Below are 15,846 nucleotides of genomic sequence, written 5' to 3'. Positions count from 1 at the left end.
GCTTATGTGTTTACTCTCACTCTAAACCCTAACAATGATCATTTGATCATCCAAAGTCAAATAAAAATAAAATAGAAAAGAAATTCTAAAAATCAATTTCACACACACATATGGCCTAGGCCATTTTTGCAAATCTTTAATCTAGACCAATTTGGTTTGCACCATTAGTTGTAAATGGATACTAAACACTTATTAACACTTTTGGAAACATTCAAACTCAATTCAAATCAAATTTGAATCAAATTTGTGATCACATGTGCTTATGGTCACTTGTACAAATTTCAGCAAGATACCCACTTTGAGCCCCTGGTTTTCAATTTTCTCTTTCTACACTTGGCCAACTCTTTGTACCTCTTCCAAGAGCTCATCAAGGACTACAACTTTGCTCAAGACACCCACCTCAAACTCTGTCTCAAATTCAAATGACAAGCAAGTAAAGTAGGGACTTTGAAACAAATACAAGATCATATGCATTTTGAGATTTTGCAAACCAACTCCAAATTGAACCAAACCACCACCATTCTACTCCATTTAATATATGATTACAACCCACCAAAAAGATTTGCAAAATTCCAAAGTAACTTTCTTTCGGCCATTTTAACAAACACCTTGCAGGCAGGGATTAAACAAGTGCCCATACTGAAAATTTGGAGAGGACTTGGTCCAACCCTGCCCTCTCTGCAGCCCTGGGGACTCCTTTCACCCCTCAGCACCAGTGCCCAGACTTGCCAGCCCTCCACTTGCTGACCTTGACCATGGCATGGCCATGCCGTGGCATGGCATGACCACACCATGCCACCCTCACCTCTGGCCATCTCTGGACCGCACCACCATGTCAAACCTCTTCCTCTCACCTCCCTGGACACGCTCGTGCACCCCCTTGACCAAGACTAAGCTTGCACGCGTCAGCACACGCACGCCCAGACGCACCCAGGCATGCCCATGCACACGCCAGTGCGCGCACGGCAAGCGCCCTGGACGCGCCAGAACGCGCTGCGTCTCGTCGCCTCAGCAGGTCCCTCGCCACCAGCTCCTGCACGTTGACTCACCTCAGCACCAGGACCCCGCCAGGCACTGCCACGAGCCCTCCCGTGCCCTGTCGCCGTCGAGGAGGACGACGACGTCCGCCACAGTACCGCGTCGACGCGTGACACTCGCCACTATGCTTGACCACCGAACGCTGTTCCGAGTTCACCGTGACGTTCCCTGAGCCCTTCTGAGCAAAGCCGTACCATCGCCCACGCCGTTGATCGACGGGAGAGCACCAGCGCCACCGTCACCGTGACCCTCCGCCCTTGCTCGAAGCTGCTATAAAAGGGGCCCCTGCCTTCTCAAATTGAGCACTCCACTCACCTCCCCTCCTCACCCAGACTCGCCTCGACCACCACCCCTGCTCGATTAGCCACCGGAGACCTCCAATCGCAAGCTCGCCGCCGCCGCCAGTACACGGAGCAAGCCGGCGAAGGAGGCCACCTCAGGCGACGCCGCTGCTTCCAGGCGTCTCCTCGTCGACGACACGGTTGCGGCGCACCACTCCGACGCTCGCCGGAGCTCCGACGGCCGCTCCGACCCCGTACCTCCGCCACCAGTGAGTCCCCTTCTCGCCGTCGACGACGACGCTCCTCCACCGTTGATCTGGCTTCTAATCGCACGGCCCCCCTTTTGCGTACCGTTTCGCTGGAGAAACCCCACTGACAGGTGGATCCCACCTTGTCAGCTGGCCCGCTGCGAAGCTGGGCCGGCCCATCTCCCTCTCTCTCTGCCTGGCCCGTTAAATCTCCCGCCAGCCCACGTTTCAAATTCAAATTTGAAAAATAGAGAAATACCCCAATCTGATGCAAAATTTGAAATTTAATAGGGACAAATCTACTAGGCCAAATTTTACAAATTTTTTATATTTGGAAACCATAGGAAATTATCTACACAATGCCACTGGTTTGAATCCTAGATCTGTTGTAGAATTAAAGTGACAAAATAAACAAGGCAGGGACTTTTCTGCCTTAGAAAAATTCTTAAAAATCAACCATAAATGTTTTTCAATTATTTCCAACTCCTATAATTCACTTTTCACTTATACTAATTGTTTCTACAAAAATATGCCATGCTTACTTTGAATGATCATGGCCTAGTTGAATTAAATGACTTTATGGCTATTTCTAGTCAAAGATATTCTCCAAAACTATTAAGAAATCTTATGAGAGAGTTTCTCTCATTTAAATCTTGTCACCACCAATTTCAAATGAAGTAGAGACTCTGGTCAATTAGGTCTCATAGGAATTGTTGGTGATATTAAATCTTTGCTATGCTAGAATTAAATGGTATGAGGTGTTCACCTCATTTAATCATTTTCTCAAAATGGTAAGTGTGAAGAGGTTGACTTGGGTCAACCTAGGTCACATATTATGCATAAGAGAAATTAAATCTTAATAAGATAATGAGAGGAAATTATTTCTCTGAATAATTAAAAATAACATTCAAGATTAGTATGAGAGGAAATTATTTTTCATAAATGATAAGAAGAACACATCCACCAACTCAATAGTAATGTGTGATGCTAGTTTAAAGTGTGTATCTCATGAGTGTGCCTAGTTTAGTAAATTAGTTTGGTATGATGATTGTGTACCCCGTATTCATATTTTAGACGCTAGTACCGAGGAGTACCAAGAGGAGGAGGAGGTCTACTTCCAAGGAGAAGAAGACCACTTTGACCAATTCCCCAACCAAGGCAAGATAATACTCTTGCAAAGTACAAAGCTCACCATGAGCAAGGCATTACCCATTTACTTAATGTTTATGATCCTATCTCCCAGTTTTACTTTACAAGTTTTACTTACTTTTGTTTTATCAAAGTACTTTTTGATTCATGATTTACTAGGATAATATTGGATTAATACAAGAGTATCAAAGTTATCCTAGAAGCAAAGCAAAGTATTTAGCACCCCTCATACCTAGATGCTAGTGCTAAACTAAAAATGACTACTCTAGATGGGAACATGTGTTTATGAAATAATGATGTTGAAAACCTTGGAATGAGGAGTCATTTCCATTGAAAGATTTTGAAGGTGAATATGACATGAATTTGACTTGGTGAAATGACTAAAACTGATGATTGAGTTGGATGCGATACCATTCCAATTTTGAGTACCCCCACAATACCCGATTATGGGTAAGGCTTAGCTGGAAATTTATGTGTCTTAGTATGGGTTCCCTCTGAACACACGTCATAGGGGTTACGCTTGAGGCTGCCTCCGTTGTTGAGAAATGATGTGAATTGAGGTGAATTGTATGGCCAAGCCCTGTGCAGTTCCCGGGTTAACAGTTGATTTTCACCGGGAGGCCAAGCTCATGGGGAGAGGTGCCTATACTAGGGTGTGTAAGTGAAAGGTTAACGGTTGATGATCCGCGTACTGAGTTACGATTATTCGGGGTTTTATCCCTGACGGATGTAATCAAATGTTGTGGCACAAGTGTGCAACCTCTGCAGAGTGTAGAACTATTCGAATAGCCGCGTCCGCGGATATGGACAATTGGAAAGGCCATACTGTTTCCGTCATTAGAATTTATATCTATGTGACTGGTGAATTTGAACTTGAACCTGAATGGTGACTTTGAATTTGAATCACAACAGAGTTGTGGGAATGACACTAATGTTCCCACTCGAGTTAGTTAGCACATGAGGAGTTGTTTACTAAAATGTTTATCAACTAAAATTGGCTTTATGCAAATAAACTTAGAGCTTAGAACACTCTCAATAGTAATGTTAGTACTTACATTAGTATTAGATTGCGAGTACTTAAAGTACTCACGGCTTTGTCCCTGGCTATTCAAATGGCCAGAATATGAAGCCGAGCAGCAGTACGAGGATGACGATCAGCAGGACGTCTACCACAACTAGGAGCTTCTAACGTCAAGCGTTGGCCTGTGGACTAGAGAGTCCTTGTATCTTACGCTTCCGCTATGAACTTGTGTTTATTCGTTGATCATTAGATCAACTATTCGTGTAATATGGATCATGTGATTCCAATTTGTAAGACTTTATGGTTTGTAATGAATGATGACTGTGATACTTAACTATTATGCCTCGCAACAACAATTTCCTGGGATTGCGATGTATGACATAATAGGCATCCGGACTTAAAAATCCGGGTGTTGACAAGATGTGTTCCCGAATATGAACAGCAAGAGATATTGAGTAAATGTCATGGTAGTGCTTATGGAGGACATCACGCCGGAGATAGAACCGCGCAAAAGGTTCTACAATCAGGTTTTTATTGGCCGACTCTCTTCAAAGATGCAAGGAAGTTTATCTTATCTTGTGATGAATGTCAAAGGGTTGGTAATATCTCTAGACGCAATGAAATGCCTACGAATTATACTCTTGTTATTGAACCGTTCGATTGTTGGGGATTTGACTTCATGGGACCTTTTCCCTCTTCAGAAGGTAACACTCATATAGTTGTTGCTGTTGATTATGTTACTAAATGGGTGGAAGCCATACCTACAAAAAGTGCTGATGGTGAGACCTCTTTAAGAATGCTTTTAGATATTATTTTTCCTAGATTTGGAGTTCCTAGATATATTATGACTCATGGAGGTTCTCATTTTATTCATGGTGGTTTTAGAAAAACTCTTGCTAAATACGGTATTAATCATAGAATTGCTTCTGCTTATCATCCTCAAACTAGTGGGCAAGTACAACTATCAAATAGAGAGATTAAATCTATCTTGGAAAAGACTGTTAATAAAACTAGAAAGAATTGGGCTAGTAAATTGAAGGATGCACTATGGGCTTATAGAACTGCTTATAAAAATCCCATGGGAATGTCACCTTATATAATGGTTTATGGGAAAGCTTGTCATTTACCTTTAGAACTAGAGCACAAAGCTTATTGGGCAGTTAGAGAATTAAATAAAGATCCTAAACTTGCCGGTAATAAGAGGTTGTTGCAATTGAGTTCTCTAGATGAATGGAGAAGTGAAGCTTATGAGAATGCTAAACTCTTTAAAGAGAAAGTTAAAAAATGGCATGATAGAAGGATTATCAAAAGAGAATTTAATATTGGGGATAAAGTCCTATTGTATCGGTCTCGTCTCAGATTCTTTGCAGGGAAATTACTCTTGAAATGGGAAGGACCATATGTTGTTGAGGAGGTGTATCGTTCAGGAGCAATTAAAATTAGCTCTCTCCAAGGCAATGCCACACAAGTGGTGAATGGACAAAGACTCAAGCATTCTTATAATGTAGATGTTGATATTATTCGAGTGGAAACACCGGAAGCCTTCATCAAAGGTCAAATTGACAGTCCGCCAGAACTCGACTTTGAATAGGTAACAGTACTGGTAATAAAAAGTTCGCAATTTACTTTCCGAACAATGTTTTTGCTGTTTTTGGAAAATATGAAAAATTACGAGATCGAAACGGAGTGGAGGAGACGCACGAGGGCGTGCCCTCATAGGCCGGCGCGGGCCCCAGCCAGGCCGCGCCGCCCTATGAGCTGGCCGCCTCATCGCCTCTTTCCGACTCTAGTTCGACCTGGTACTTTCCTTTTGACATAAAAAGTCCTGCTATATAATCCCCCGGACCCCTGGAGGTCCGTATATCATTTTCTCGACGTGTTTTGTTTCGAGTTGTTTCTGCCAGGATCTGTTTTCAGTCTAGAAGCACCATGGTCTCCAAGAACAAGGGCAAGGAGCATTCGGATGAAGATATTCAAGATCCCGAGTGGAAAGAGGTGGACAAGAGCGTCAAAGAAGAGGATGAAGAAGAGGTGGAGGAGGACTCGCGCGCATACCCGCGTGCTACCATCGCAAGCATCGAGGTGGTGGATAAACCTTTTTGTGCAAACAAGAGCGCAAGAATTCGCACCGGAGGAAGGGTTCCACGTCATTACCTAGCTCCGAAGACATCTTCTTCAGGCACTCACCATCCCTTCCGCAATCTAATTTTCAATAGTCAAATTGAAAGGACTCCCAAGGCAGCATTGCCTAGCAATTGGGACATAGATCGTTCTAACACTGCAGGAAGGATGAAGCCTGAAGCTGAAGGGTGGGGAAATAACTCCAAGAATTGGGACTCGCCGTCGGACATATTTCTTAATCGCGTTGAGCACAATTCGGAGATGATCCGCAACCTCATGTACAAGATTGATGAGCTTCAGGAGCTTGTTGAGAAGCTTGTCGAGAATTCATCACCACCATCGCCGAAGGAGTAATTCATCATCGGTATTGGCATCCCCTTGGTTTGTTCCAAGCTTGGGGGGTGCCGCGGTATCACATCATCACTACCTTTTACTTTTTACTGTCAAGTAGTGTCATATCATGAGTAGGGAAGTTATCATATAAGATGGGTTGCAGTGTGGAAGTATCTCTCCTTTAGTTGGTTGTCTATGTATCCCTTGGTGTGAGTTATCGTTATGGAATATTAATGAGAAGTCTTATCATTTACATATTGCACATCTTATTTTAGTTTGCAATCTCTATTATATGATTGATCTTGATTTTAGTATTGGTATCACTTTGGGAGCATTAAATAAATCTTGTTGGTTTTGGCAAACTTAGCATTGGTCAATAGCAACAACAGTTTGAGGTTTAAGTAGAAAAGAGAAATACATGTATATGTTTCATTATCTTTCTTTCTTGTTAGCTCATAGCTTACTATTCTGAAGTTAAAACTGTTTGTGCTTACAAGGAAGATGCATGATTGTTTCTATCACATGTATATTTGTTTGTTTCCCTCGACTCTTATGCTTGCTAATTAACCTTGCTAGCCAAAGACCTGTACTGAGAGGGAATACTTCTCGTGCATCCAAACCTTAACCCAAAACCTATGTCATTTGTGTCCACCATAACTACCTACTACATGGTATTTCCTGCCATTCCAAGTAAATACTTCGTGTGCTACCTTTGGACAATTCAAAATTTATTACATCTTATCTGTGTTAATGTTTTATAGCTCATGAGGAAGTATGTGGTGTTTTATCTTTCAATCTTGTTGGGCAACTTTCACCAATGGACTAGTGGCTTCATCCACTTATCCAATAACTTTGCAAAAAGAGCTCGCAATGGGATTCCCAGTCCCAAATTAATTAACCTAAATAGACACTCCTCCATGGTATGTGATTGATGGACGGCACACGAAGGATTCGGTTAGCCATGGCTTGTGTAAGCAAAGGTTGGGGGAGTGTCATCATAATAAAACTAAAATAAAAAGGCACTCCTTCATGGTATGAGATTGTTGGCAGGCACCCGAGGATTCGGTTAGCCATGGTTTGTGAAAGAAAGGTTGGAAGGAGTGCCACACAAAAATAAAATGGGAGCCGCTCTTTGAAGGTTTGTCTGGCAAGGGAGTTAGAGTACCCGCTACCAGTCGTTGACAACAACAAACACCTCTCAAAATGTTACTTTTATTCTCTTTATATGATTTCAAAACTGAAGAAGCTCTAGCACATGATTTAATCCCTGCTTCCCTCTGCGAAGGGCCTGTCTTTTACTTTATGTTGAGTCAGTAAACCTATTTCCCTCCATCTCAAGCAAGCATTTGAGTAGTTGTGATCAAACCATTATATTGTGATTTGCTTCATCATGTCTTTTACTTTTCCTTGTTTAGTACAAGTTTTATCTGCATGAATATAGCTTTGAAAGTTATCAATGATCATGAGGAGACTATTATGATTGAGTATGCAAGTTGTGCCATATAAACTTTAACATGAGAGCGCTGCTCAATAAGATAAGTATAACCTGTTAATTGTTCTCTGACCAAGAACAAAGTTTGCCATCACCAACTATAATTTCTTATGCACCTTTATTTGTGATTACCTTGTACTTGTTTCAAGTTGAGTTATATGAGGAAGTTGTTTACTAGAATATCTTGTGTGAATGAACATGATGCTTCTTGTCCGTATTTTATTTATCGACTCTTCACTCCATAAACATGTGGTCCTGTTTACCGAGTTCAGTTTCGCTTGGGGACAAGCGAAGTCTAAGCTTGGGGGGAGTTGATACGTCCAATTTGCATCACTATTTTATATCATAATTTGCTGTTATTCATTGATATATTTCATATTTGGAGATAATACTTATGTTATTTCATCTATTTTGCATGTTTCATGATTATTGGAGGATCGCGCACCGGAGCCAGGATTCTGCTGGAAAAAGCGCCGTCAGAATGCAATATTTCGGAAGATCAACAGTTGACGGAAATTATACGAAAAATCCTATTTTTCCAGAAGACGAAGTGAGCCAGAAGGGGGAGCCGAGGGGACCCGAGGTGGGCCCACCCCATAGGCCGGCGCGGCCCAAGGCCTGGCCGTGCCGCCCTGTGAGGAGGGGGCCCACAGCCCCCTCTCGCCTCCTTTTCTTCGCGTATGCCTTCATCCGGAAAACCTAAGCTCCAGAGGGTACCTCGCGAAGAGACACAGCCGCCTCTGCGAGGCGGAGAACACCAGAGAGAAAAGAGCTCTCCGGCAGGCTGAGATCCGCCGGGGAAATTCCCTCCCGGAGGGGGAAATCGACGCCATCGTCACCGCCATCGAGCTGGACATCATCTCCATCACCATCGTCATCATCTTCATCATCATCACCGCCGTCTCCACCGCTGTACACCGTCACCGCTGTAACAATTTGGGTTTGATCTTGATTGTTTGATAGGGGAAACTCTCCCGGTGTTGATTTCTACTTGTTATTGATGCTATTGAGTGGAACCATTGAACCATGGTTTATGTTCAGATTGTTATTCATCATCATATCACCTCTGATCATGTTCCATATGATGTCTCGTGAGTAGTTCGTTTAGTTCTTGAGGACATGGGTGAAGTCTAAATGTTAGTAGTGAAGTATGGTTGAGTAATATTCAATGTTATGATATTTAAGTTGTGGTGTTATTCTTCTAGTGGTGTCGTGTGAACGTCGACTACATGACACTTCACCTTTATGGGCCTAGGGGAATGCATCTTATACTCGTTTGCCAATTGCGGGGTTGCCGGAGTGACAGAAACCTAAACCCCCGTTGGTATATCGATGCAGGAGGGATAGCAGGATCTCAGAGTTTAAGGCTGTGGTTAGATTTATCTTAATTACTTTCTTGTAGTTGCGGATGCTTGCAAGGGGTATAATCACAAGTATGTATTAGTCCTAGGAAGGGCGGTACATTAGCACAGGTTCATCCACACAACACTTATCAAAACAATGAAGATTAATTAGCCGTATTTAGCGAAAGCACTAGACTAAAATCCCGTGTGTCCTCGAGAACGTTTGGTCATTATAAGTACACAAACCGGCTTGTCCTTTGTGCTAAAAAGGATTGGGCCACTCGCTGCAATTGTTACTCTCGCACTTTACTTACTCGTACTTTATTCATCTGTTACATCAAAACCCTCTGAATACTTGTCTGTGAGCATTTACAGTGAATCCTTCATCGAAACTGCTTGTCAACACCTTCTGCTCCTCGTTGGGATCGACATTCTTACTTATCGAAGATACTACGATACACCCCATATACTTGTGGGTCATCAAGACTATTTTCTGGCGCCGTTGCCGGGGAGTGAAGCGCTATTGGTAAGTGGAATTGGTAAGGGAAATTTCTACTGTTTGTGCTGATTTTATTTCTGCCTGCTGCCATAATTCATTATGGAGAGATCTTCTCTTGAGTTTTTATTTGGAAAATCTGCTACTACTGCAAAGGTAGTGGATGAGGCGCCAGGTGAGGAAGAAATACCATACAAAATACCTATGAAAATTATTGAACGTGTAGTGGATAACCGTTATACAGGGGATGGAACTGTCCACCCTGGAGATCATTTACTGTTCTTACATGAATTATGCGGTTTATTCAAGTGTGCAGGTATTGCTATGGATGATACGTCTCCAACGTATCCATAATTTCTGATGTTCCATGCTTGTTTTATGACAATACTTACATGTTTTGCTTGCACTTTATAATGTTTTTATGCGTTTTCCGGAACTAACCTATTAACAAGATGCCACAGTGCCAGTTCCTGTTTTCTGCTGTTTTTGGTTCCAGAAAGGCTGTTCGGGCAATATTCTCGGAATTGGACGAAATCAACGCCAAACATCCTATTTTTCCCGGAAGCATCCAGAACACCGAAGGAGAGTCGGAGGAGAGCCAGGGGGCCACCAGGAGGGTGGGCCGCGCAGGCCAGCCCCTGGCGGCGCCCCCCTATGGGGAGGCCACCCTGTCGACCCTCCTGCGCCGCCTCTTCGCCTATATAACCCCTTTCGACCTAAAAACGCAGTACCAATTGACGAAACTCCAGAAAGACTCCAGGGGCGCCGCCGCCATCGCGAAACTCCAATTCGGGGGACAGAAGTCTCTATTCCGGCACCCTGCCGGGACGGGGAAGTGCCCCCGGAAGCCATCTCCATCGACGCCACCGCCTCCATCATGCTCCGTGAGTAGTTCCCCCATGGACTACGGGTTCTAGCAGTAGCTAGTTGGTATACTCTCCTCCATGTACTTCAATACAATGATCTCATGAGCTGCCTTACATGATTGAGATTCATCTGATGTAATCGGTGTTGTGTTTGTTGGGATCCGATGGATGATACATTATGATTAGTCTATCTATAAAGTTTGTGAAGTTATTGTTGCTGCAATCTTGTTATGCTTAATGCTTGTCACTAGGGCCCGAGTGGCATGATCTTAGATTTAAGCTCTATATGTATTGCTTAGATTGTATCTACAAGTTGTATGCACATGTCACTGTCCGGAACCAAAGGCCCCGAAGTGACAGAAATCGGGACAACCGGAGGGGATGGCGGTGATGTGAGGGACACATGTTTTCACGGAGTGTTAATGCTTTGCTCCGGTGCTCTATTAAAAGGAGTACCTTAATATCCAGTAGATTCCCTTGAGGCCCGGCTGCCACCGGCTGGTAGGACAAAAGATGTTGTGCAAGTTTCTCATTGCGAGCACGTACGACTATAATTGGAAAACATGCCTACATGATTAATGAATTGATGTTCTTTCTTAATGCTTTATCAATCCTGTCAATTGCCCAACTGTAATTTGTTCACCCAACACTTGTTACTTGTTATTGGAGAGTTACCACTAGTGTAGATCGCTGGGAACCCCGGTCCATCTCTCATCATTATATACTCGTTCTATATGTCATTGGAAGTAGTATCAACTATTTTCTGGTGCCATTCCTCTCATATTGCTATTATTGCTGTTGTGTTACTGTTACTACTGCTCTCATATTACTGCTACTTTCACATCACCCCTGTTGCTAGTGCTTTTCCAGGTGCAGCTGAATTGACAACTCAGTTGTTAAGGCTTATAAGTATTCTTTACCTCCCCTTGTGTCGAATCAATAAATTTGGGTTTTGCTTCCCTCGAAGACTATCGCGATCCCCTATACTTGTGGGTTATCAAGACTGTTTTCTGGCGCCGTTGCCGGGGAGGCATAGCTCTACTCATAAGTTCACCTGGGGAGTACACTCTACCTCTCACTCTGTTTTATTTTGTTTTGTTTTGCTTAGTTTACTTTTTCCTAGTTTACTTGTGCTTAGTTTATTTCTGTCTAGTTTTACTTTGCTTAGTTTCTTTTTGTCTTGTTTTATTTTTCTCATATACACAAAAATCCATAAAAATTTGAAAAACCAAAAAATTAAAAACTATTGTTATGGGAGAACCAACAACCTACTTGGAGCTTATAGAATGTTATAATAATTATAGAGAATCAAGAACTGGTAAAGTAATGAGTGCTGTGATAGAAAAATTGAAAACAATGGCTAAAATCTTGCTTAAACGCCATGATATAAACTGTTGCTCTCAACAGGATACTAAACATCTTAAATTTCAATGTGGCTTTAGTGAGGAATTTTTAATTAAGAACTATAATCGGAATTGCTATATTCATTATGGGTTCGAAGAGGTAGAACAATTTGTCTTATTTATGGGAGCCTCCGAGATAGAATCCTTCATGGTTAAGAATTATGAAACTTGTGTTGCTTGTAAGGACCTTAAAGATTATGTCTCTTGTATCCTTAATTCTTGCATAGAATGCTACAGTGGTAATCCTTATATCATTGATTATAAAGAGAGACTCATTAATGCACAAGAATGCACTCACAATTTGCAGGAATCGGTGGGAGAAGAAATTGATGAACCTGAAAGCTCATTGGATGAAAAAGAGGAGGAAATTGATGAACCTGAAAGCTCATTGGATGAAAAAGAAGAGGAGAGCGACGAACAAAAGGAGGAAGAATGGATTAGCTACCCATGCCAACCTTCTAATGAGAGTAACTCTTTATCTCTTACATTATTTGATTGTCCTCCATGCTTACCGAAAGAGGTTGAATGTTATGTTCCTGTGGATTCTCTTGAAATAGTACCTATGAGTAATACTTGTGAGAATAATTATGCTACTGTTATATATGATAATCCATGCTACTTTGATAAATCTTATGATAATGCTTTGTTTGTGCCTGATGTCGAAATGCATGGTACTAAAGAATTTTGCTTAGCAAATGTTTATGATAAATCTTTAGATGATGGTCCTATGTTACTTGATAATATTAATTGTACTAGTAATGAAAATGGGATTGGAGAGTTCTTGACTTTATCTATGAGTCCCATATCTCTTGAGATTGATCAATCATCTTGTCATATTATTGATAAAAGTGAGTTTGAAAGTTTTAATTCCACTATTTTTGAGCTTGATAAAAATTATGTGTTTGGGAATCATGAAAAGTATGCTGCATGTGATAGTTATATTGTTGAGTTTATTCATGAAGCTACTGAAAATTATTATGAGAGAGTAAAATATGGTTGTAGAAATTTGCATGGTACTAAAACACCTCTCTATATGCTTAAAAATTTGAAGTTACTCTTGTTTTATCTTCTTATGCTTGCTACTTCGTTCTTCATGAATTTATTTGTGTACAAGATTCCTATGCATAGGAAGTGGGTTAGACTTAAATGTGTTATGGATTTGCCTCTTGATGCTCTCTTTTGTTTCAAATACTATTTCTTGCGAGTGCATCATTAAAACTGCTGAGCCCATCTTAATGGCTGTAAAGAAAGAACTTCTTGGAAGATAACCCATGTGTTATTTTGCTACAGTACTTTGTTTTATATTTGTGTTTTGGAAGTTGTTACTACTGTAGCAACCTCTCCTTATCTTTATTTTATTGCAATGTTGTGCCAAGTGAAGCCTCTAATCGAAGGTTGATACTAGATTTGGATTTCTGCGCAGAAACAGATTTCTATCTGTCACGAATCTGGGCTGTTTTCTCTGTAGGTATCTCAGAAAAATATGCCAATTTACGTGCGTGTTCCACAGATATGTACGCAACTTTCATTAGTTTTGAATTTTCTGATTTGAGCAACGGAAGTATTTATTAAAAATTCGTCTTTACTGGCTGTTCTGTTTTGGCAGATTCTGTCTCTGTTTTTTGCATTGTCTCTTGTGGACTTTAAGCAAGGCTTTCTAGACGTGGAGAGCTATAGCTAATGTTTTATTGAGTACTTGCAATGTGTCACTACAGGACTAAAAGTGGATTCAAATTTTTTGAGTACTAACCCCTCTAATGAAGTTTATGAGAAGTTTGGTGTGAAGGAAGTTTTCATGGGTCAAGAGAGGAGGATGATATATGATCAAGAAGAGTGAAAAGTCTAAGCTTGGGGATGCCCCCGTGGTTCATCCCTGCATATTTCAAGAAGACTCAAGCGTCTAAGCTTGGGGATGCCCAAGGCATCCCCTTCTTCATCAACTTATCAGGTCACTTCTATTGAAACTATATTTTTATTCGGTCACATCATATGTGCTTTACTTGGAGCGTCTGTGTGCTTTTATTTTTGTTTGTGTTTGAATAAGATCGGATCCTAGCAATCCTTGTTTGGGAGAGAGACACGCTCCGCTTTTTCATATGAACACTTGTTCTTCGTTTTACTTTTAATGTTCAATGATAAAAGTTGGAAGCTACAATACTTACGGTTATTTGGTTGGAAACAGAAAATGCCTCATAATGTCTTGGATAATTTGACACTTGGCAATTGTTTTGAGCTCTCAAGTAGATCATGATTAAGTTTTTTCATGTAGTTTAAACCTATTAGTGGAGAACTACTGTAGAGCTTGTTGAAATTGGTTTGCATAATTGGTCTCTCTTAAGGACTAGATATTTTCTGGTAAAAGTGTTTGAGCAACAAGGAAGACAGTGTAGAGTATTATAATGCTTGCAATATGTTCTTATGTAAGTTTTGCTGAACTGGTTCATACTTGTGTTTGCTTCAAACAACCTTGCTAGCCTAAACCTTGTACTGAGAGGGAATACTTCTCATGCATCCAAATACTTGAGCCAACCACTATGCCATTTGTGTCCACCATACCTACCTACTATGTGGTATTTCCTGCCATTCCAAAGTAAATTGCTTGAGTGCTACCTTTAAACAATTCAAAATGCTTCTCAATTTGTGTCAATGTTTTATAGCTCATGAGGAAGTATGTGGTGTTTATCTTTCAATCTTGTTGGGCAACTTTCACCAATGGACTAGTGGCTTCATCCGCTTATCAAATAATTTTGCAAAAAGAGCTGGCAATGGGATTCCCAGTCCCAAATTAATTAACAAAAATAGACACTCCTCCATGGTATGTGATTGTTGGACGGCACCCGAAGGATTCGGTTAGCCATGGCTTGAGAAAGCAAAGGTGGGGAGGAGTGTCATCATAATAAAACTAAAATAAAAAGGCACTCCTTCATGGTATGAGATTGTTGGCAGGCACCCGAAGGATTCGGTTAGCCATGGTTTGTGAAAGAAAGGTTGGAAGGAGTGCCACACAAAAATAAAATAAAATGGGAGCCGCTCTTTGAAGGTTTGTCTGGCAAGGGGGTTAGAGTGCCCACTACCATTCGTTGACAACAACAAGCACCTCTCAAAATTTTACTTTTTATGCTCTCTTTATGTTTTCAAAACCAAAGCTCTAGCACAAATATAGCAATCAATGCTTCCCTCTGCGAAGGGCCTTTCTTTTACTTTATGTTGAGTCAGTTTACCTACTTCCTTCCATCTTAGAAGCAAACACTTGTGTCAACTGCGCATTGATTCTTACATACTTGCATATTTGCATTCATCATATTACTCTATGTTGACAATATCCATGAGATATACATGTTGAAAGTTGAAAGCAACCGCTGAAACTTAAATCTTCCTTTGTGTTGCTTCGATGACTTTACTTTGAATTTATTGCTTTATGAGTTAACTCTTGTGCAAGACTTTTGATGCTTGTCTTGAAAGTACTCTTCATGAAAAGTTTTGCTATATGTTATCTATTTGTCAGCAACTATAGATCATTGCCTTGAGTCACTTCATTCATTTCATATGCTTTGTAATAGTATGATCAAGGTTATGTAAGTAGCATGTCACTACAGAAATTATTCTTTTTATCGTTTACCTGCTCGGGACGAGCAGGAACTAAGCTTGGGGATGCTGATACGTCTCCAACGTATCCATAATTTCTGATGTTCCATGCTTGTTTTATGACAATACTTACATGTTTTGCTTGCACTTTATAATGTTTTTATGCTTTTTCCGGAACTAACCTATTAACAAGATGCCACAGTGCCAGTTCCTGTTTTCTGCTGTTTTTGGTTCCAGAAAGGCTGTTCGGGCAATATTCTCGGAATTGGACGAAATCAACGCCAAACATCCTATTTTTCCCGGAACCATCCAGAACACCGAAGGAGAGTCGAAGGAGAGCCAGGGGGCCACCAGGAGGGTGGGCCGCGCGGGCCAGCCCCTGGCCGCGCCCCCCTATGGGGAGGCCACCCTGTCGACCCTCCTGCGCCGCCTCTTCGCCTATATAACCCCTTTCGACCTAAAAACGCAGT

Source organism: Lolium perenne, chromosome 4, assembly GCF_019359855.2.
Source record: "Lolium perenne isolate Kyuss_39 chromosome 4, Kyuss_2.0, whole genome shotgun sequence".
In the NCBI taxonomy this organism is placed as follows: domain Eukaryota; kingdom Viridiplantae; phylum Streptophyta; class Magnoliopsida; order Poales; family Poaceae; genus Lolium; species Lolium perenne.
Note: the sequence above shows the minus strand (reverse complement) of the source record.